Below are 23,049 nucleotides of genomic sequence, written 5' to 3' on the forward strand. Positions count from 1 at the left end.
CAGCTGTTTAAAAATGGTATAACCAATGAAATATTTTCAAAAAACTATGGTATCATTTTATTTGATGTGTCTGGTACTCAAGATTTGAGTATTGTCTGAACAGGCACTGTACATTTACACTGTACTTTTGCCAAACCGCTGACGGAGAGTATAGTATTAATCTCGCTAAATCAATTTGAAATCTATTGGGAAGTTATCCCTGATGGCAGTGTTCTATTAGACTTGAACACAAATCAATAATCAATATATTCAATTTAGATCTGTACATGTCCAAATACAAAACCTATTGTATACCTGGGATTTCCCTGAACATATTCTGATAGCAAAAGCACTATTATTTTTGATAATAGCCCATTGACTGTAAATACGGGTTATTGGCTATGCACCTTTCAAATTACGATGAATGTTGAATTTTTCGATGCCCGTTGCCCACCATGTCTATTCTACACGCCCCACTTCAAAAATTTCATTGAGCGAAGTTGGGTTTCTATTACTCAAAGTCGGATGCTAGTACAAGATTTATCAACTAAAAGCTGTGGTTTTCACGCACTACTATATTTTGTTTTTGGATGTCGTCAGTATACTTACAGTGAATTTCTCAGCATTTATGTAGAGAATCCGCGATTGAGCGACTTTATAGCGAAAATACCCTTTCCTAGCTGTGTAATATTCATGTCAGTGCCCTAAGAATAAAGTGTTTTAAGTGTATTTGTGAATTTGTTTTATTAATGCAACATACATATCTAGAATAAAAGTCTCTGTCTTCATGTTTTATATTTCTTCCTCCACTTATATGAGATTCTCGAAAACGATAAGTGGCGCTAAGTCATCAGGATTCAACTTGTACTGAACTTGGTATGCTAAGTCAGGGTCACATTTTTCAAAATCCAATGTAACTTCACTTTTATTATATCTCTTTGTAAAGTCAATGATACTATTTATATTCATATTATAAAATTTACATGTTTCAATTTGCTTATTTGTAGTAATGTCACACACGATATTCTTCTATGAAGAATCATTTTCTGTATCTGTAATTAAAGTGCCATTGTCTTCACAGCGATATCGTAAAAGTTTTTTCAGCAATCAAAGTGCAGACCATGTTCTTCCTTCCAAAATAATTTAAGGCCACGACGATACCAATCTCCTAAAAGTAAACAGAAATCACCTTTAGTGTTTTTTCTAATCATACCAGGGTAAGTATTTTCCTATTGATCACATTTACCATGACAAATGAACATACATGTTTCTGAACAATACATGTTTCAATTTGCTTATTTGTAGTAATGTCACACGCGCTATTCTTATATGAAGAATCATTTTCTGTATTTGTAATTATAGTGCCATTGTCTTCACAGCGATATCATAAAAGCATGTTTTCAGCAATCAAAGTGCAGACCATGTTCTTCCTTCCAAAATAATTTAAAACCACGACGATACCAGTCTCCGAAAAATAAACAGAAATCACCTTTAGCGTTTTTTTCCAATCATACCAGGGTAAGTAATTTCCTATTGATCACATTTACCATTGTGACAAATGAAGCATAGGAAACCTCTAGTGTGAGAGTCACAAATATCTTCAAGATAGGAATTGCAATTTTTAATTTGCACTAGGTATCCTCTATGTAATTTAAATGGATTGTATGATCTACCTTTTTCGTCACAGTCATCAACAATAGCACAATTCTCTAAGGGTTACCCCTGTAACCCTGTAGACATGTCTAGAACATCTCTTTGTTTGTTTCGAAATGAGTAATCGAGCGACGTAACAAAACCGATTTGGTGGGGATTTTTCAACTTATTTGTTGTTGCTATGCAATAAACTGTTTGGAGAGAATATTAAAAGAATTTCTTGATAATGTTCAAAAGTAAGTCCACAATTTCAATTTGTTTTGCTCTATTAGCATGAAAATCAATTGAGCAAATGCATCTGGCCCGCGACACATAATTCTCACACAAATCTCTTATATTGTCAAGCGTTCTTTGAAAGAATATGCATGAATTTTTGTTTGAAAGACTCTGCATGATTTTTTTGTTTCTCAAATCCATCCATTTTTTAATCCTGACACTCTCGCTGGTTAATATAGACTAACAAAGTAAAGGAATGAAGATTCTTTCTACCTCAAGTACACTATTGTCAACTGTTGGTTCCCTAGAGAGAGGAGAGATAACTAACTAAAATACCTAACAAGAAAAACATTTTTCAATTTCTAAATATTTTTATTAAAAAAATAGAATTGTAACAATGTCACTTTTTCTTTACCTGCTGAATCAAATTGTTTTTAACAATATTTATTTATACATTATATATTTATGTATTATATATATATATATATATATATATATATATATATATATATATATATATATATATATATATATATATATATATATATATATATATATATATATATATATATATATATATAAATAATGTATAGTTATGTAAATTATATTTATGTGTTACATTAATACATGCTTATATATTTGTTTATATTTGTTTATACATGCATTTATACATTTAATCTACCTTGTAGTCTCAGAATATGCATTATATTTTCTTTTACTTCAGAACATAACGATTCTTTCAACTTGAATTTCCTCAATGATGTCACATATCTTAAAAACATCCGATCTGATTTAAGGGCTAGCCAACAACCCCTTGTCATTTTTACTGCTATTATTATTACTGCTAATTACTATTGTTACTATTACTGCTAGTATTATTACTGCTATTACTATTACTGCTATTATTATTACTGCTATATTATAATTTTACTGCTTGTTATTTTACTTAATATTGGGTTTTCTTACCCATTACCAAAAATTATGCTAAGAACAAAATCAATATTCACGATGTTGACGCACTGAACTCTTTTTCAAAACTGCGGTCAGTGGAAGGGTAAGTGGACCAAATCTCGCGTAAGCTCTAACATAACAAATGTCATTGACACGCAAAATTACGTCATCCTCAATAGATTTGCATAGGAAAACAACTAACAGTTATGTAACAACCAGGCGTGCGCAATAGATTAAAATCAATAGTACCTGCGTCTTGAGGGGCTAGAAACTTTGATATACTCCTTATAGGCTTCGTAAAATCTACAACGCCGTCACTACTTACACTAGATTTCAATACATTGTTTTCAACTACAAGGAACAACCAAATTTAAAATTTTGGGGTCTTAGAATAATGATTATCAAGAGCCGACATAAAGAAATTGGAAGTAAAAAAAGTGGACGAAAACCATCGTAGATGCTGAAAGTTTCCATTACACGTGTTTTTCTCCAATTCAGCCTCATGCTGAATCTCAACTTACCATTTTCTGCTACAATTGGAGTGATTAACACACTCCTAAACACAGTTAAATTCTCCCGAGCATAGTTGTTTTGAGCATAGTAAAACTGCAACTGTATTGCTATATACAATGCTATGCACTGCTAGTTTCTTCATTGATTTTTATTGTATTCTGGGTGGATAATTGATGTTCTGTGCCGGTTGAAAGATGAGCGTGAAATTGGGTAAAAACACTGATTGACCGCAGAAATCTTTAAATTTAATAAGCCTTTTGCAAAACTTTGGGAAAGACTCTGAATTCAACAGTTTGTTGACCTTTTTACCATGACTGCATATTTTGCCGTATTCACTGTTCAAATCATTTATTTTTTTAAATTTTCTCAGCTTCATTTTCATAGCTTTTCAAAGCAACATGTCAGAAGGTTTATGGAAGGGAAAAAGTAAAATACTTTTACTGTTTTTATGGATCTCCCTCCCCCTCCAATTGGTACACCTGACAATTGTCAAAGGTAAACGAACTTTTGGAAATGCTAATTTGCGTATAATAAAAGCAACAGGATTTTCACCAACGACAAAAATTTTACAGAATCCAAAAAATTTACACGTCGAAAAATAACGTAAATAAAGATAAAGAGTCTCAATACGGATTACAGAATAGCTTATTCTATATACAAGACAGGATTTTGCGGATGATTGTCTACTGTCTTCTCTGTCTAGTTTTGTCAATAAGAAAATGGCGCAGACTAAGTAGAAATCAAGATAAGCGGCATAGAGAATGTTGAAGTTTCTGAAATTTTCCCTTGCATATCTAACTTTATTGCAATATCTAATTTCTAATAGCAGGCAAGTAGTTTTATCTTCACAAGTTCAAAATATAAATTCTAGACTTCACTAAGTTTACTAGTTTTTCACAGAGCTTTACTAGGTTTAATTTTGTTTTTCTAGGTTTGGCACCTGTTTTACTAGTTTTTTTCTATTGGGATTATTTTCACTAAAGTCCCAACTAAAAGTTCTGAAAGTTCCAACTTAATACCAAAATCAATTCTTGATATACGCTCTTTTGACATTGTACATGCATATAGCATCTTTTAATAATTTCCCCCCACCCAAAAAAAAAAAATTTAATGAAGCAGTGTGGTAGTAATAGTAGTGATAGCTGCAGTAGTAGTGTTGCTTGCAAATATTGCAATTCTGATCATCTCCCTTATTATTTTCTGAAATTTCCAATTTAATTTGACAATCCACACACACATACCGTGTTTGGATTTAGTTAAACACTCCCCTCAACATTCTCTGAAAGGCTCACCTGAATGCTATTCTTCTTTTACGACAATAAGTTCCAATATGCATACTTTTCTCAATAAAATATACTATTCCCAAACAATATATGTATTGCCTGACTTACTGTCCTTGTCCCGAGGACCGTGGGGAGGTTCACGTCCCCAATGACATAATTAGTGAATCTTTCAATAATTGTGGTCAAAATAGCTATCTTTCAATTTGTATCGACTTTGTTTTGGGGAAAGATAGGCTTGGCAGGGGTGGCTGCTCATCATTTACTTTTGATTCTTAAAAGGGGCACTAGAACTTCCAGCCTCCAACCCGAAATCTGTGCAACCATTCGTTTACAACACTTGTGATATGGAGTAATTTCTGTTCGTTTTAAGAATTAATGTTGCTCCTTACTAGCAAATTTTCGTATCTCTCATAAATTTATGTCAAATAATACAGTAAATCATTATTTTGATAAAAAAAAAGTTCCGATTTAAAAAAAAATGGGATTAAAATTAAATGTATTTTAGACGTTTAAAGCCATGCAAGATAAGTAAAAAAAAAACCTGCACTCTTACATATCAAAAATGAACTGCACGCTAAGAAATAATTTCCAAAGTTGTCATCTCGCATCGATTTCCTTGGCATCCTAGAAGAAACTATTTTTTAATCAAGATCTTCAAGATTTTCAAAGCATAAGCAAAATTTTCCATCTCTCATAAATTGATACACTTTTATATCAAAAACGAACTGCAAATTTTCGTGAAATTATACAGCACAGCCTGACTTCGAAACACATAAGTTTCGATTATTCTTAATAGGCCACTTAATACCAGCACAAGTTTGTACTTTGAATATTGACAGAAGTTTCTTTTTTCTCTTCAGAAACCTAAATAAATTTTCGTATATCTCATAACTTTTTGTAAAATAATACTGTAAATCCTTATTTCGAAAAAATTCCGATTAAAAAAAAAATTGGGGATTAAGGTTGAAATATGTTTTAGACTTTTAAAGCCATGCAAAGTTAAGAAATAAAACATACACTCTTCTATATCAAAAATGAACTGCACATTATGAAATAATTTCTAGAGTTGCCATCGCACATTGTTTTCCTTGGTATCCCAGGAGAAGCTATTTTTTAAACAAGATTTTCAAGGTTTTCAAAGCGTAAGTAAAGTTTCCGTATCGTAGAATCTCATGGAATTATACCTGCTTTTGAAACAGAAGTTTCGATTATTTTTAATGGGCCACTTGGTTTCAACACTGCCTGGCCCATTCATCGTCCAGATCATTCAATTCAGGCTCTTAGTCATGATTATTTTCCCGGTGCAACTAAATGCAACAATGCGAATGGTATTCCAAATATACATAAATCTCTGACAACAAATAATGACAACTATTTTCTAGGACTATGAAGGAGTTGTACTTGTAGACTTTTTGTAAGGTTGAAGAGTTATCACAGGAGTTAATAATTTAAGAGTTTTGAGGAAATTGTGAGTAGAATTAGCTAAAAATTGTCCAGGAGAGCTCCATCGTGGAATCCTCTTCCAGCACTTCCCAGCACATTATTCATACGCTAAAAAAGAAAGTCTGAGTGAGTTTCGGTGGAAGTTGCTGCCACATCCCCCTTATAGCTTGGAAATAGTCCCCTTCTGTATTTTATGCCCAGCTTTTTCAATTGAGAAATGACAACCAAAAGTATCTTTTTTAGTGTCATATTGAACTTCCAGATGGTAGAATTTATAAAAAAAAAAAAAAAAGTATGAGCAATAGCTTTTAAATAAGCCATTAAACATGTCTCTATGATATTCTGGTAATTATCTAGCTCTGGTAGAAAAACCAAAAAAAAAAAAGAAAAGGAAATACATCAGTGCTACCCTACAAAAAAGTTATTTTCCTTGTTGTTCAAGGTGGATGACTGTAATTCTCTTATATATGGTTCTCGAACGTGCTGATTCCAATGGTGCAGTTTTCATTACGATCTGCCATCATTTTCAAGGGGCTACAGGCCCTTTTTCGAATTCCCCATAAAGTTGTTTTTTTTTAATATTCTTTTACTTTTAACAGTAACCGAAATAGTTACCATTCCGGGATCAGTGTCAAATGGTAATTTTTTCTCAGGCAGTTTTTTCAAATCTCATTTTTCAACTCTTGGGTACTATAGACTGTGGTTTGCTCTTTGCTAAGTTACAGCTACTTCTGCACCAATGATTAGTTTAAACGTTGTGCATTAATGGCTCATTTCTAGTACTTCAGTGAATTTTAAAAGGGACTGCTAGGTTTTCCTCACATTTTTTACCGACTTTAAGAGAGCATCAGCTTTTTTGTAAAGATTTGAGTTAGACTACAATTTGAACTGTAGATAAAATTCTATTCTAAAAGTAAAAATTTTAAAGCAACAGTTGTTGTTTGCAGTAAATTTTTGGCAATAATATAATTTCCAGTGGATAAGAAGGGTGATTATTATTCATATGAATTAGAAATTTGCATGTTTTCTTTATCTTCCATTGGACTGAACCGTCCAGGATCTTTGTTAGCTCGGGGGTACCAAGAAATGAAGAAGGAGTTAGCCTCACGTTGGCTTTAGCCAACAATCTCAAGTACTATATTTCTTTTTATTTCTGCGTTTTTAAGACCAATTCACATGTTTGATAAATATCATAGGAGGTACCACGTATTTCTTTTAGATACAACCCTGGCCTAGAATTATCCTAATTACCGTCTTGTGGACACCCTTACAAATAAAATTGTTTTAATCCACCGTCTTATTAAAAGGATTTAGATTCAGGCTGTTTAGGTAGACTTTTTTTCTTAATTTAGGTTTTCTCGGCCCTGAAACTCGAATTGAAGTTTTTACATGGCCTAATATAAAATATTAAAGCTAATCACCATAGATAAAAGAATTTTTTGCCCCAAGAATAAATGTAACTACATATTTTTCCAAAATTTATTATTTTCGTAAACGTTCCCATTGCCCAATTTACTTAACCTGAAAGTTTCATGCCGATCAGGGAAAAACAATGTTTGGTGAATTTTAGGGTTTTACGACTCTATTTCACAACTCTACTTTTTGAAACAATAAAAACAAGAGCTAAGAGCTCATATGGCACATGTGACGAGGCGAGAAGAGCTAAGAGACAAGAGATCATATGGTATGAGCTCTAACAAAATTCTATGAATCAATAGATTGATTTAAAAAGGAAAATAAGAGGCTTAATGCCGGTCAAGATTTAAAATAAGAGTTCTGAGTAACAAAGTCCTTCTAAATATCAAAATTCATTAAGATCCGATCACCCACTCCTAAGTTATAAATACCTAATTTTTTCTAATTTTTCCTCTCCCTTTTGCCCCCCAGATGGTCGAATCTGGGAAAACGACTTTATCAAGTCAAATTGGGCAGCTCCCTGACACGCCTACCAATTTTCATCGCCCTAGCACGTCCAGAACACCGAACTCGCCAAATCACTGAACCCCTCCCCCCCAACTCCCCCAAAGAGAGCGAATCCAGTACGATTCTGTCAATCACGTATCAAGGACATTTGTTTATTCTTTCCACCAAGCTTCATCCCGATTCCTCCACTCCAAGTGTTTTTCCAAGATTTCCCCCTCTAACTCTCCCCAATGTCAAAAGATCTGGTCGGGATTTCAAATAAGAGCTCTGAGACATGAATTCCTTCTAAAAATCAAATTTCATTACGATCCGATCATCTATTCGTAAGATAAAAATACCCCAATGTTCATGTTTTCCAAGAATTCCGTTTCCCCCTCCAACTCCCCCGAATGTCACAGGATCTGGTCGGAATTTGAAATTAGAACTTTAAAGCACAAGATCCTTCTAAATATCGAATTTCATTAAGGTCTGGTAACCCTTTCGTAAGTTACAAATGCCTCAATTATCAAACTTACCCCCCCCCAATTCCACCAAAGAGAGCAGATCCGGTCCAGTTATGTCAGTCACGTATCTTAGACAGGTTTCTATTCTTCCCATCCAGTTTCATCCTGATCTCACCGTTTTAAGTATTTTCTAAGATTTCCGGTCCCCCCAACTGCCCCCCCCCCCAATTACGCTTGATCCGGTTGAGATTTAAAATAAGATATCTGAGTTACGAGGTCCTTCTAAATATGAAGTTTCATGAAGATCCGATCACTCCTTCGTAAGTTAAAAATACGTCATTTTTTCTCATTTTTCAGAATTACACCCCCCCCCCCAATTGAGTGGATCCGTTCCAATTATATAAATGACGTATGCAAGACTTCTGCTTATTTTTCCAACCAAGTTTCATCCCAATCCCTCCAATCTAAGCGTTTTCCATCATTTTAGGTTTCCCCACCCCAAATTTCCCCCAATGTCACCAGATCCGGTCGGGATTTAAAATAAGAGCTCAGAGACACGATAGCCTTCTAAATATCAAATTTCATGGAGGACCAATCACCCGTTCGTAAGTTAAAAATACCTCATTTTTTCTAATTTTTCAGAATTAACCCACCCCCCCCCCCAACTACCCCAAAGAGAGCAGGTCCGTTCTGGTTATGTCAATCATGTATCTAGGACTCGTGTTTTTTTTTCCCACCAAGTTTCATCCCGATCCCTCCACTCTAAGTGTTTTCCAAGTTTTAGGTTTCCCCCTCCCAACTCCCCCCAATGTCACCAGATCCGGTCGGGTTTAAAATAAGAGCTCTGAGACACGATATCCTTCTAAATATCAGATTTCATTGAGATCCGATCACCCGTTCGTAAGTTAAAAATAACTCATTTTTTTAATTTTTCAGAAATACCCCCCCCCTCCCTCCCCCAACTACCCCAAAGAGAGCGGATCCGTTCCGTTTATGTAAATCATCTATCTAGGACTTGTGTTTATTTTCCCCACCATGTTTCATCCCGATCCCTCCACTCTAAGTGTTTTCCATGTTTTAGGTTTCCCCCCCAACTCCCCGCCCCCGTCACCAGATCCGGTTGGGATTTAAAATAGTAGCTCTAAGACACGATATCCTTCTAAACATCAAATTTCATTGAGATCCGATCACCCGTTCGTAAGTTGAAAATACCTCATTTCTTCTAATTTTTAAGAATTACTCCCCCCCCCCAACTACCCCAAAGAGAGCGAATCAGTTCCGATTATGTCAATCATGTATCTGGGACTTGCGCTTATTTTTCCCATCAAGTTTCATCCCGACCCCTCCACTCTAAGTGTTTTCCAAGATTTTAGGTTTTCCCCCCCTCCAACTCCCCCCAATGTCATCAGATCCGGTCGGGATTTAAAATAAGAGCTCTGAGACACAATATCATTCCAAACATCAAATATCATTAAGATCCAATCACCCGCTCATAAGTTAAAAATACTTCATTTTTTCTATTTTTTCCGAAATAACCGGCCCCCCACTCACCCCCCCCCCCAGATGGTCAATTCGGGAAAACGACTATTTCTAATTTAATCTGGTCCGGTCCCTGATACGCTTGCCAAATTTCACCGTCCTAGCTTACCTGGAAGTGCCTAAAGTAGCAAAACCGGGACTTTAGGTTTCCCCCCTCCAACTCCCCCCAATGTCATCTGATCCGGTCGGTATTTAAAATAAGTGCTCTGAGACACAATATCATTCCAAACATCAAATTTCATTAAGATCCAATCACCCGCTCATAAGTTTAAATACTTCATTTTTTCTATTTTTGCGAATTAACCGGCCCCCCCACTCCCCCCAGATGGTCAAATTGGGAAAAGGGCTGTTTCTAATTTAATCTGGTCCGGTCCCTGATACGCTTGCCAAATTTCATCGTCCTAGCTTACCTGGAAGTGCCTAAAGTAGCAAAACCAGGACCGACAGACAGACCGACAGAATTGGCGATTGCTATATGTCACTTGGTTAATACCAAGTGCCATAAAAACTATAGCATAAAGAGCGAGGCGTTGCGGAGGGGAGAACTCCTTTCATATGCGGAATAATTTCTGTTCGTTTTGAGTTTTTTAATGTCGCTCCTTACTTGCAGTTAAAAAAAACTTGTTTTTTATTTAATTTCTGAACATGTGTGAATTAATGCATGTTTTGATTTTGGCTCACTGCACATGAATAAGTAAAACGAAATTTGCATATTATTATTTTTTTTTGTTAAATGGCTTTCTCATAGTTTTGATCAGACGATTTTGATAAAAACAAGAGCTAAGAGATCATATGGCACTTGTGACGAGGCGAGAAGAGCTAAGAGCCAATAGATCATATGGTATGAGCTCTAACAAAAATCTATGAATCAATAAATTGATTTAAAAAGGAAAATAAGAGGCTTAATGCCGATCAGGATTTAAAATAAGAGCTCTGAGTCACGATGTCCTTCTAAATATCAAAATTCATTAAGATACGATCACCCACTCGTAAGTTATAAATACCTAATTTTTTCTAATTTTTCCTCTCCCTTTAGCCCCCCAGACAGTGGAATCTGGGAAAACGACTTTATCAAGTCAAATTGTGCAGCTCCCTGACACGCCTATCAATTTTCATCGTCCTAGCACGTCCAGAAGCACCAAACTCGCCAAATCACTGAACCCCTCCCCCCAAATCCCCCAAAGAGAGCAAATCCAGTACGATTCTGTCAATCACGTATCAAGGACATTTGTTTATTCTATCCACCAAGCTTAATCCCGATTCCTACACTCCAAGTGTTTTTCCAAGATTTCCCCCTCCAACTCCCCCCAATGTCAAACGATCTGGTCGGGATTTGAAATAAGAGCTCTGAAACATGAATTCTTTCTAAAAATCAAATTTCATTAAGATCCGATCATTTATTCGTAGGATAAAAATACCCCAATTTTCACGTTTTCCAAGAATTCCGGTTTCCCCCTCCAACTCCCCCCAACGTCACAGGATCTGGTCAGAATTTAAATAAAAACTTTAAAACACAAGATCCTTCTAAATATCAAATTTCATTAAGATCTGGGAACCCTTTCGTAAGTTACAAATACCTCAATTTTCAAAATTACCCGCCTCCAATTCCACCAAAGAGAGCAGATCCGGTCCGGTTATGTCAGTCACGTATCTTAGTCAGGTTTTTATTCTTCCCATCCAGTTTCATCCTGATTTCACCGCTTTAAGTAATTTCTAAGATTTCCCCCCCCCCCCCAACTGCCCTTCCCAATTACGCTTGATCCGGTTGAGATTTAAAATAAGAGATCAGAGTTACGAGGTCCTTCTAAATATGAAGTTTCATGAAGATCCAATCACTCCTTCGTAAGTTAAAAATACGTCATTTTTCTTATTTTTCAGAATTAACCCCCCCCCCTCCCAATAGATCGGATCCGTTCCAATTATGTAATTCACGTATGTAAGACTTCTGCTTATTTTTCCCACCAAGTTTCATCCCGATCCCTCCAATCTAAGCGTTTACCATGATTTTAGGTTCCCCCACCCCAAACTTCCCCCAACGTCACCAGATCCAGTCAGGATTTAAAACAAGAGCTTTGAGACACGATATCCTTCTAAATATCAAATTTCATTGAGATCCGATAACCCGTTCGTAAGTTAAAAATACCTCATTTTTTCTAATTTTTCAGAAATAACCCCCCCCCCCCCAACTATCCCAAAGAGAGCGGATCCGTTCCGTTTATGTCAACCATGTATCTAGCACTTGTGTTTTTTTTTCCACCAAGTTTCATCCCGATCCCTCCACTCTAAGTGTTTTCCAAGTTTTAGGTTTCCCCCTCCCAACTCCCCCCTCCAATGTCACCAGATCCGGTCGGGATTTAAAATAAGAGCTCTAAGACACGATATCCTTCTAAATATCAAATTTCATTGAGATCCGATCACCCATTCGTAAGTTAAAAATACCTCATTTTTTCTAATTTTTCAGAATTACCCCCCCCCCCCCCAACTACCCCAAAGAGAGCGGATCCGTTCCGATTATGCCAATTATGTATCTGGGACTTGTGCTTATTTTTCCCATCAAGTTTCATCCCGATCCCTCCACTCTAAGTGTTTTCCAAGTTTTAGGTTTCCCCCCCAACTCCCCGCCCCCGTCACCAGATCCGGTTGGGATTTAAAATAGTAGCTCTAAGACACGATATCCTTCTAAACATCAAATTTCATTGAGATCCGATCACCCGTTCGTAAGTTGAAAATACCTCATTTCTTCTAATTTTTAAGAATTACTCCCCCCCCCAACTACCCAAAAGAGAGCGAATCAGTTCCGATTATGTCAATCATGTATCTGGGACTTGCGCTTATTTTTCCCATCAAGTTTCATCCCGACCCCTCCACTCTAAGTGTTTTCCAAGATTTTAGGTTTTCCCCCCTCTAACTCCCCCCAATGTCATCAGATCCGGTCGGGATTTAAAATAAGAGCTCTGAGACACAATATCATTCCAAACATCAAATATCATTAAGATCCAATCACCCGCTCATAAGTTAAAAATACTTCATTTTTTCTATTTTTTCCGAAATAACCGGCCCCCCACTCACCCCCCCCCCCAGATGGTCAAATCGGGAAAACGACTATTTCTAATTTAATCTGGTCCGGTCCCTGATACGCTTGCCAAATTTCACCGTCCTAGCTTACCTGGAAGTGCCTAAAGTAGCAAAACCGGGACTTTAGGTTTCCCCCCTCCAACTCCTCCCAATTTCATCTGATCCGGTCGGTATTTAAAATAAGTGCTCTGAGACACAATATCATTCCAAACATCAAATATCATTAAGATCCAATCACCCGCTCATAAGTTAAAAATACTTCATTTTTTCTATTTTTTGCGAATTAACCGGCCCCCCCCACTCCCCCCAGATGGTCAAATTGGGAAAAGGGCTGTTTCTAATTTAATTTGGTCCGGTCCATGAAACACTTGCCAAATTTCATCGTCCTAGCTTACCTGGAAATGCCTAAAGTGGCAAAACCAGGACCGACAGACCGACAGAATTGGCAATTGCTATATGTCACTTGGTTAATACCAAGTGCCATAAAAACTATAGCATAAAGAGCGAGGCGTTGCGGAGGGGAGAACTCCTTTCATATGCGGAATAATTTCTGTTCGTTTTGAGTTTTTTAATGTCGCTCCTTACTTGCAGTTAAAAAAAAACTTGTTTTTTATTAAATTTCTGAACCTTTTTGAATTAATGCATGTTTGGATTTTGGCTCACTGCACATGAATAAGTAAAACGAAATTTGCATATTATTATTTTTTTTTGTTAAATGGCTTTCTCATAGTTTTGATCAGACGATTTTGATAAAAACAAGAGCTAAGAGATCATATGGCACTTGTGACGAGGCGAGAAGAGCTAAGAGCCAATAGATCATATGGTATGAGCTCTAACAAAAATCTATGAATCAATAAATTGATTTAAAAAGGAAAATAAGAGGCTTAATGCCGATCAGGATTTAAAATAAGAGCTCTGAGTCACGATGTCCTTCTAAATATCAAAATTCATTAAGATACGATCACCCACTCGTAAGTTATAAATACCTAATTTTTTCTAATTTTTCCTCTCCCTTTAGCCCCCCAGACAGTGGAATCTGGGAAAACGACTTTATCAAGTCAAATTGTGCAGCTCCCTGACACGCCTATCAATTTTCATCGTCCTAGCACGTCCAGAAGCACCAAACTCGCCAAATCACTGAACCCCTCCCCCCAAATCCCCCAAAGAGAGCAAATCCAGTACGATTCTGTCAATCACGTATCAAGGACATTTGTTTATTCTATCCACCAAGCTTAATCCCGATTCCTACACTCCAAGTGTTTTTCCAAGATTTCCCCCTCCAACTCCCCCCAATGTCAAACGATCTGGTCGGGATTTGAAATAAGAGCTCTGAAACATGAATTCTTTCTAAAAATCAAATTTCATTAAGATCCGATCATTTATTCGTAGGATAAAAATACCCCAATTTTCACGTTTTCCAAGAATTCCGGTTTCCCCCTCCAACTCCCCCCAACGTCACAGGATCTGGTCAGAATTTAAATAAAAACTTTAAAACACAAGATCCTTCTAAATATCAAATTTCATTAAGATCTGGGAACCCTTTCGTAAGTTACAAATACCTCAATTTTCAAAATTACCCGCCTCCAATTCCACCAAAGAAAGCAGATCCGGTCCGGTTATGTCAGTCACGTATCTTAGTCAGGTTTTTATTCTTCCCATCCAGTTTCATCCTGATTTCACCGCTTTAAGTAATTTCTAAGATTTCCGCCCCCCCCCCCCAACTGCCCCCCCAATTACGCTTGATCCGGTTGAGATTTAAAATAAGAGATCTGAGTTACGAGGTCCTTCTAAATATGAAGTTTCATGAAGATCCAATCACTCCTTCGTAAGTTAAAAATACGTCATTTTTCTTATTTTTCAGAATTAACCCCCACCCCCTCCCAATAGATCGGATCCGTTCCAATTATGTAATTCACGTATGTAAGACTTCTGCTTATTTTTCCCACCAAGTTTCATCCCGATCCCTCCAATCTAAGCGTTTACCATGATTTTAGGTTCCCCCACCCCAAACTTCCCCCAACGTCACCAGATCCAGTCAGGGTTTAAAACAAGAGCTTTGAGACACGATATCCTTCTAAATATCAAATTTCATTGAGATCCGATAACCCGTTCGTAAGTTAAAAATACCTCATTTTTTCTAATTTTTCAGAAATAACACCCCCCCCAACTATCCCAAAGAGAGCGGATCCGTTCCGTTTATGTCAACCATGTATCTAGCACTTGTGTTTTTTTTTCCACCAAGTTTCATCCCGATCCCTCCACTCTAAGTGTTTTCCAAGTTTTAGGTTTCCCCCTCCCAACTCCCCCCTCCAATGTCACCAGATCCGGTCGGGATTTAAAATTAGAGCTCTAAGACACGATATCCTTCTAAATATCAAATTTCATTGAGATCCGATCACCTGTTCGTAAGTTAAAAATACCTCATTTTTTCTAATTTTTCAGAATTACCCCCCCCCCCCCAACTACCCCAAAGAGAGCGGATCCGTTCCGATTATGCCAATTATGTATCTGGGACTTGTGCTTATTTTTCCCATCAAGTTTCATCCCGATCCCTTCACTCTAAGTGTTTTCAAAGATTTTAGGTCCCCCCCCCTCCAACTCCCCCCAATGTCATCAGATCCGGTCGGGATTTAAAATAAGAGCTCTGAGACACATTATCATTCCAAACATCAAATTTCATTAAGATCCCATCCCCCATTCATAAGTTAAAAATACTTCATTTTTTCTATTTTTCCGAATTAACCGGCCCCCCACTTCCCCCCCCCCCCCCCAGATGGTCAAATTGGGAAAACGATTTAACTTTTTCTAATTTAAGCTTGTTCCGTCCCTGATACGCCTGCCAAATTTCATCGTCCTAGCTTACCTGGAAGTCCCTAAAGTAGCAAAACCGGGACCGACAGACCGACAGACAGACCGACAGACAGACAGACCGACAGACAGACAGACCGACAGAATTGGCGATTGCTATATGTCACTTGGTTAATACCAAGTGCCATAAAAAGGGTGGTGGAAGAGGCCTTGTTGCCCTCCAATTTTTGGTTACTTAAAAATGCAACTAGATTTTTTATTTTTTGTACGAACGTTTTTGTTAGTAGTAAACATATGTACATTACGAATTAACTTACGTAACCAACTTCCATATTTGTGATTTTTATTACGTATATGAGGGCGTTTGCCACCTCGTCAATGCCTCGCTCTTTACACAAAAGCTTGAATTTTATCCCAAATCTTTGAGAATGACCCCTAAACCACAAAGGCCGTAGAATAAATAGTTCAAACTACTAAAAATACTTTAGCGTAAAGAGCAAGGTATTGTGAAGGAGACGAACCCCCTTATATACGTAATATTTTATTAAGTTTTAAGTTTTAAAGCTACTCATTACTTCCAGGTGAAAAAATATTTTTTTTTATTTTCTCATTGTTTTTTTCAAATAATGCAAATTCTCTTCCCTCATGATAAATTCCTCCATGGAAAGATCCTCCCATGTAGCCCCCTTCCCCGACCCACCCCCACCCCAATGCGAAAAAGTCCCCTGAAAAAGTCTGTACACTTCATAATAACCATTACTACATGTAAGCAATGGTCAAAGTTTGCAACTTGCGGCTTCTCCCCCGGGGACTGTGGGGGATTAAGTCATCTACAAAGACATAGTTATTAGGTTTTCAGCTAAGTTCAACAGAATAGCTATCTCAAAATTTTGATCAGGTGACTTTGGGGGAAAATGTGGGTGGGAGTGGGCCTAAGTGTCCTCCAATTTTTGTCACCTAAAAAGTACAATAGAGCTTTTAGTTTCCGTTAGAGTGAGCCATCTTGCGACATTGTAGGACCACTGGGTCGATAGGATTACCCCTGGAAAAAAAACAAATAAACACGAATCCGTGATCTGTTTTCTGGCAAAATATACAAAATTCAATATTTTTGTAGATAGGAGCATTGTTGAAACTTCTACAGTAAGGTTCTCTGATACGCTGAACCTGATTGTGTGATTTTTGTACAGATTCTATGACTTTTAGGAGGTGCTTTTCCCTATTTTCTAAAATAAGGCAGATTTTCTCAGGCTCTTAACTTTTGGTGGGTAAGAGTAAACTTGATGAAACTTACATATTTAAAATCAGTATTAAAATGCAATTCTTTTGATGTAACTATTGGTATCTAAATACCGTATTTTAGAGTTTCGGTTACTATTGAGCCGGGTCGCTCCTTACTAGAGTTCTTTACAACAAACTGTTTGATTATTAATTTTTCCAGACAAAACCACAACTTTTAAAAACAATAACATCCTAAATACCACATACACATTAAAATTAACAAAATGGCTAATTAAAAATTTTGATCGAATTACCTTGGTCATTACGAGTGAGGTGGAAAGAAAAAAGGGTAAAGAAAACAACTAAATAATAAGTAAAAAAAGCAATTACTTGAAGGCTTGTGGCTCCTTACTCAATGTAGTGCCAGGAATTTGCCTCTGAAAGTGTTTTTCCCTTCTCTAAAATGCTAATATTTAACGAAAAAATGTTTTATACTCCTATCCGTTCACCAATACTCCTTTTAATTTCCTACGCTCCCCAAACACTCCCTGAAAACCTTAATCCTATCCCCTCCATTTGCTCCAGGAAAATCATGGATATAGCATTTTGATAGCCCAGGGGCTTATACTGTCTATTTATTTACCTCACTAATTCGCTGTGAAAAGATGCAAAGTTCCGCTAAACCTAATAGTATCAAAGGTTTATATGGACCGACAACACACATTTGTTGTCCCACCCCCTCAGTAGTCCTTGGTAGTTTCAAATTGAACTGTTCGTGAATTATTGCCGAAACTCCATCCACATTGACTTGAAGTGCCAAATAGTTTAGGTATATTTTAGAAAAACTAAGTTTAAATCTTTTTCTTTTCTCCTCTTGAAATTAAACCAGGAAGTCGAAATTACATCTCCCGTCAGAGAAAATTCCCCAGAAAGTTTCGACTTGATCCCCAAGCCTTTTCAAGACATAGTAGTTGCACTATTTTGATATCCTTCCACACAGGACCCTTTAACTTACATAGCCAATTAACTGAGAATAGATCCTAAGTCATTTAGCCGTGAATAGCGTAAAAAATCTTTTGGTAGGCCGAAAAGAGCGTATTTAGTCCCTTACCAAACACATAATTTGAAATCCTACCCCTCTCCCTTCCTTTTCCACACCTGGTATTTTAATAGTCTAGATGAAAATGGCAATTGATTTAGCTCTAATTTCCAACCAAGTTATAATTCAACATACACTCTTAACCTCTCCCATCCTCAAACCTCGCTAGAAGTTTCAGATTGATACCCAAAGTAAAACTTGAGATATTGTAGATGGAGTGTTTTCCGATTTGCCCCTTCCCCTCCCCTGCGTCAAAGGCTGAAGGCCATTTGAAGGCCGCTTCCCAAACTACTCTCTAAGATTTTCACTCCAATCCCCAAGTCATCCCCATGATATTGAAGATGATTCGAAAACTCGGGTACAAATAGCGTCCTTTGATTTTATCAGGTACATGTGTTATTTTTAGCGTGGTCTGCATTATTTGCAGCCACTGCGCCTGAACATATGAAGGTGATGGCAGTCCTATGGGCATACTTATTGGACTTTTTGACGTTTCTGAGCATATTGGCCATCTAAAAATATTTTTTATCCAATGTCATGGGGCTACGGGATCCACGTTACAGAAAGTCATTTCTAGTTCTTAGAAATGACGGGATAAAAAAAGTAAAACCCGGATAGAAACCTAGAAAAGAGTTCTGGTTTTGTACCTGAAAGCAGTTAATTTTTTATTGTTATTTGTAATTAGTTAGGTGTTTTTAACTTTGGAACAGCTTTCCCGATAAAAGCAGCAAGAATTGTTTAACGAATCTTTCAATGAAAAAAATTGATGTTCAAATTGTTGGTTTTTGATTGTCGAGTCAGTTGAATAACATAGACTAGGTTGTTACAAAAAAAGGCATTCGCTTGGATTGGCCTAAAACTTCAATTTTATCTATGAGATAACATATCTTTGCACCTGTATGGCACTTTTTGATTTTTCAGGTAATAAGAGGAAGCATTTTCTGGGTATATTTGTAATTAGTGAACTTTGTTCTGAGTATATTAGGCTTTAAAGATCTCTCAAATTTTGTGAATTGGCTTCGATATGACTATAAAATCTTTTAAATTGTGTACGAAATATATGCTATGGAGGTATTACATTTGTCAAGTTTGTCTTCCAGACTACTAGGTGGACGAACAGAGGAAGCTACTACTGCTAACAAGGGACACAAGAACTTTTTTTCAAATTTGTAACACATGCTTTTGGTCAGGCTTTATCAGAAAAAAATGATTGAAAAAGAAACAAACGACATTAGTTTGAATCAGATCATCTTTCGCACATGCAAATAAATCAATGTCTAGATGTGTCACAACAAAATGGAGCACCAGTTATCCCATTTGCCTTTCGGAAAATGTTCTCAGCAGAAAGGTCAGGTGATGATACGTACAAACTTCAGATTTATCTTTCTTGATACGGCCTTGTCTATCACAGCTCCTTAAAGAGTTTAAACGACTTTAAATTAGAATTAGCGCCTTTGTAAAATTACATTATTTTTTTTTTTTGGATCTTTAACTTTTGCCTTGGTTTGTCTTTTGTCATCATGTAAAACGTAACGCCGAACCTTTGTTTTCTTAACCGAGGCTGATGAAGTATCAGGCTTATGGCTAGTGTCCTTACATACTCAAGTGTCTTTATTTATAGCTATTTCATCGCTTGGAGCTTTTATAAAATGTTGAACGTTAACTTATGCCCCGCCTTGTTTTTTGTCATATGAAGGGTATATCGCCAACAATTCGTTTAAAAAAAAGGCATGGTAAGCATAGATGACCTTGTCCATGTCAAAATCCCAAACCCAATCATCATAACTATTTTTTTTAATTTCGGCACGTTTTGATTCTCGCTGTCGCTTGTATTCTAACCCCATCTTTCTTTCTTCTTCATTGTGAATTTTCATTACTTCAGACGATTTGCCAATACCGTTTGCTTTAGCTGTCCTTTTTGGTCCAGTTCTACATGATGGTCGAGGTTGTAGATTTGTTAATTGTTCAGGTGGTGTGTCAAAAACTTCTTTCTCTTCTTATGAATTATCATTTAGAACATTTTGTTTTTTGGGTCTTGTCTCATTGGATATTCTTTGTTGTTGCTCAACCATTCCGAATTTAATTTATTCGGGCTGTTCTCTTGGTCTTACCGAGTCTGTTACTTCAGGTGGTTCCAAATAATCATCATTTGTATTCTCACCGCTATCATTTTCAATTTTGATTTTTGATTTCATTTTCATTTTCAATTTTTTTTTTACCTCTAGATAAGTTTTTGAAAAAAATTTATGAATTTTTTGTTTTTTCAGAAACTTATAGAGGTAGACCAACTACTAATTTTACCAGACCAACATACCAGTTTCGACTAGCAGTTTTTTTGCTCTTTAAGCAATGTAGTGTCTTTTCATACTGTAGATATTATTGGATTATTCAAGCAAGTCTTATTTCTAACAAAGATTTCTAATAAGCTCCAAACTTTTCGTTTTCGTTTTTAAGGTTTTTGAATTCCGGATTAAGGATTTAAGGATTTTGAATCCCTTGAAATATATAAAAATATTTTGTAATTACCAGTTTTTGCTTTTACGCAATTTAATGTTTTTCATACTAGTTCTTTTCAAAGATACTTGATTATTGAAGCACGTCCGATTCCGACTAAGCTTCAAACTTTTGGTTTTCTAAGGTTTTTGAATTTTTGTAATCCCTTGTCAAAATATATACAAACATTTTTGCAATTACCAGTTTTTTGCTCTTTAAGTAATTTATTGTCAACTTTTTCATGCATGAAAATCTTCCATTTTTCCACATAGGCGTGACAGATAGGGTCATGTAGATCAAAATTGAAATAAAACATTTAGAAGGTTGGTTATAACGATATGTAACGCCTGAAACTGGACCAACAAAGTTATTTCCTCAGGTTGGTTTAGGCTTACAGGGCATGTAGATAGAGATACGGGAGTCTTAATGAAGGCAAAATATATATATATATATATATATATATATATATATATATATATATATATATATATATATATATATATATATATATATATATATATATATATATATATATATATATATATATATATACAAATAAGTTGTCTGTCTGTGGATCAGGTGACGTCATGTTTTTGTGTCGACTGGCGTCATGAAGTTAGTTGTCGTCATTTTTGCTATGACGGTGACGTCATTAAAGATATTTAAGACATATATGTTCACGTAGAAATCTATTAATGTTTAAGTTTAAAATGACTGATGAACTTACAATGACAAAAGCCGATGAAGATGCTCAAAGAGTCTATGCCAAAAAACTTGCTGCTGATAGAGAAAGTCAGAAAAGAAAGCGTGCCGAGGAATCAAAAGAACAGCAAGGAAACAGGCTTGAGGCTAAAGAACGCAAAGCCGCGCAGTTAGATGAAGATCCACCTGGACAGCGAGAGTCAAATCATATCAAAACTGAAAATGATAGCGATGATGATTGGGTTTGGGATTTTGACTTGGATAAGGTCATCAATGCCTACCAGATTTTAGTTACAAAAAAAACAAAGGTTCGGCGATATGTATTTCATAGTGAAGCTGAAAAATAAAGAAGAAAAAGAAAACTGAAAAAAGAAAAAATGTAAAAAACATGACGACCGGGACACAGGGAATATAAATGACGACCAGGACACGCTGAAAAATAAAGAAGAAAAAGAAAACTGAAAAAAGAAAAATGTAAAAAACAAAAAAATACTAAAAAGAAAAAACACTCAAAGAGAAATTACAGACCGGGACAGAGGGAAAATAAATAACGACCGGGACACTCAAAGAGAAATTACAGACTGGGATACCGGGACACAAATGACGACTGGGACACAGGGAATATAAATGACGACCAGGACACAGGTATTTAAGAATATCGTTCAAAGACAAATTTTTAATTGTAAGAAGACCGTTGAAAGAGAAATTTCTAATTGTAAAATGACTGAAGAACCTACAATGGCAACACCCGAGGAAGCTGCTCAAAACGAATGTATTCAAGCCGAAGTAGCTGAGTTGGTAAAGCGTTATGTTTCAGGTTCTAGGTCCGAGAGGCTCCAGGTTTGAACCTTGGCTTTAGCATTAATACAAAAGAAGAAAAAACTAAAAAAGGTAAAAACTACAAAAAAACTAAAAAGAATATATATATATATATATATATATATATATATATATATATATATATATATATATATATATATATATATATATATATATATATATATATATATATATATATATATATATATATATATATATATATATATATATATATATCTTCTGTATATATAAAAATAAGTTGTCTGTCTCTGTAACGATGACTCTGGTCAAACATTTTCAGATCAATTGCTGGCAATTGGAAACGGAAAGCTCCCAGTAGTGGGAAATTCGCAATTTTTACGTAGTTTGAAACACATATATAAATCTATCTATATTCACAGGTGGGACACAGGGACACAACTACAATGGCGCGTAACTAATATGGCGCGTAACGACTTATGCGCGTGGGGGGGGCTTGGGGGGGCGCAAAGCGCCCCATCAACTAGGTGTTGGGGTGGCGCGAAGCGCCACCCCAACAGCTAGTATATATATATATATATATATATATATATATATATATATATATATATATATATATATATATATATATATATATATATATATATATATATATATATATATATATATATATATATATATATATATATATATATATATATATATATAAGAAAAACTACATATCGATATGTGACGCCCGGAATGAGGCTGGAAATTGTTTTGTCTACAATCGACCAGCAGCTCACTTGGAATGCATGCTCGGCCAAAAGGAATCTAAAATGAAGAAAAATATTTAAAAAAAACGGGGTGTATCTAATCAAAAAAAAAAAACCTAAACACATGAAATATTGTTTTTCTCCAGCCGACGTGA

At 35.9% G+C, this 23,049-nt stretch overlaps 1 protein-coding gene across 4 annotated transcripts in view; it reads left to right on the forward strand.

Moving 5' to 3' along the window:
- Positions 1-23,049, forward strand: part of LOC136029582 (potassium voltage-gated channel protein Shal-like) — a 249,845-nt gene that overhangs the window by 217,858 nt on the left and 8,938 nt on the right. The window contains exon 7 of one of the 4 annotated variants that reach the window (XR_010618087.1): positions 1,342-1,497. The exons of the other annotated variants lie outside the window; for them this stretch is intronic. The gene's annotated coding sequence lies outside the window, so the exon portion shown is untranslated. The remainder of the gene's footprint in view (positions 1-1,341; positions 1,498-23,049) is intronic. 4 annotated transcript variants of the gene reach the window in all.

Source organism: Artemia franciscana, chromosome 1 (assembly GCF_032884065.1).
Source record: "Artemia franciscana chromosome 1, ASM3288406v1, whole genome shotgun sequence".
Taxonomy (NCBI): Eukaryota; Metazoa; Arthropoda; class Branchiopoda; order Anostraca; family Artemiidae; genus Artemia; species Artemia franciscana.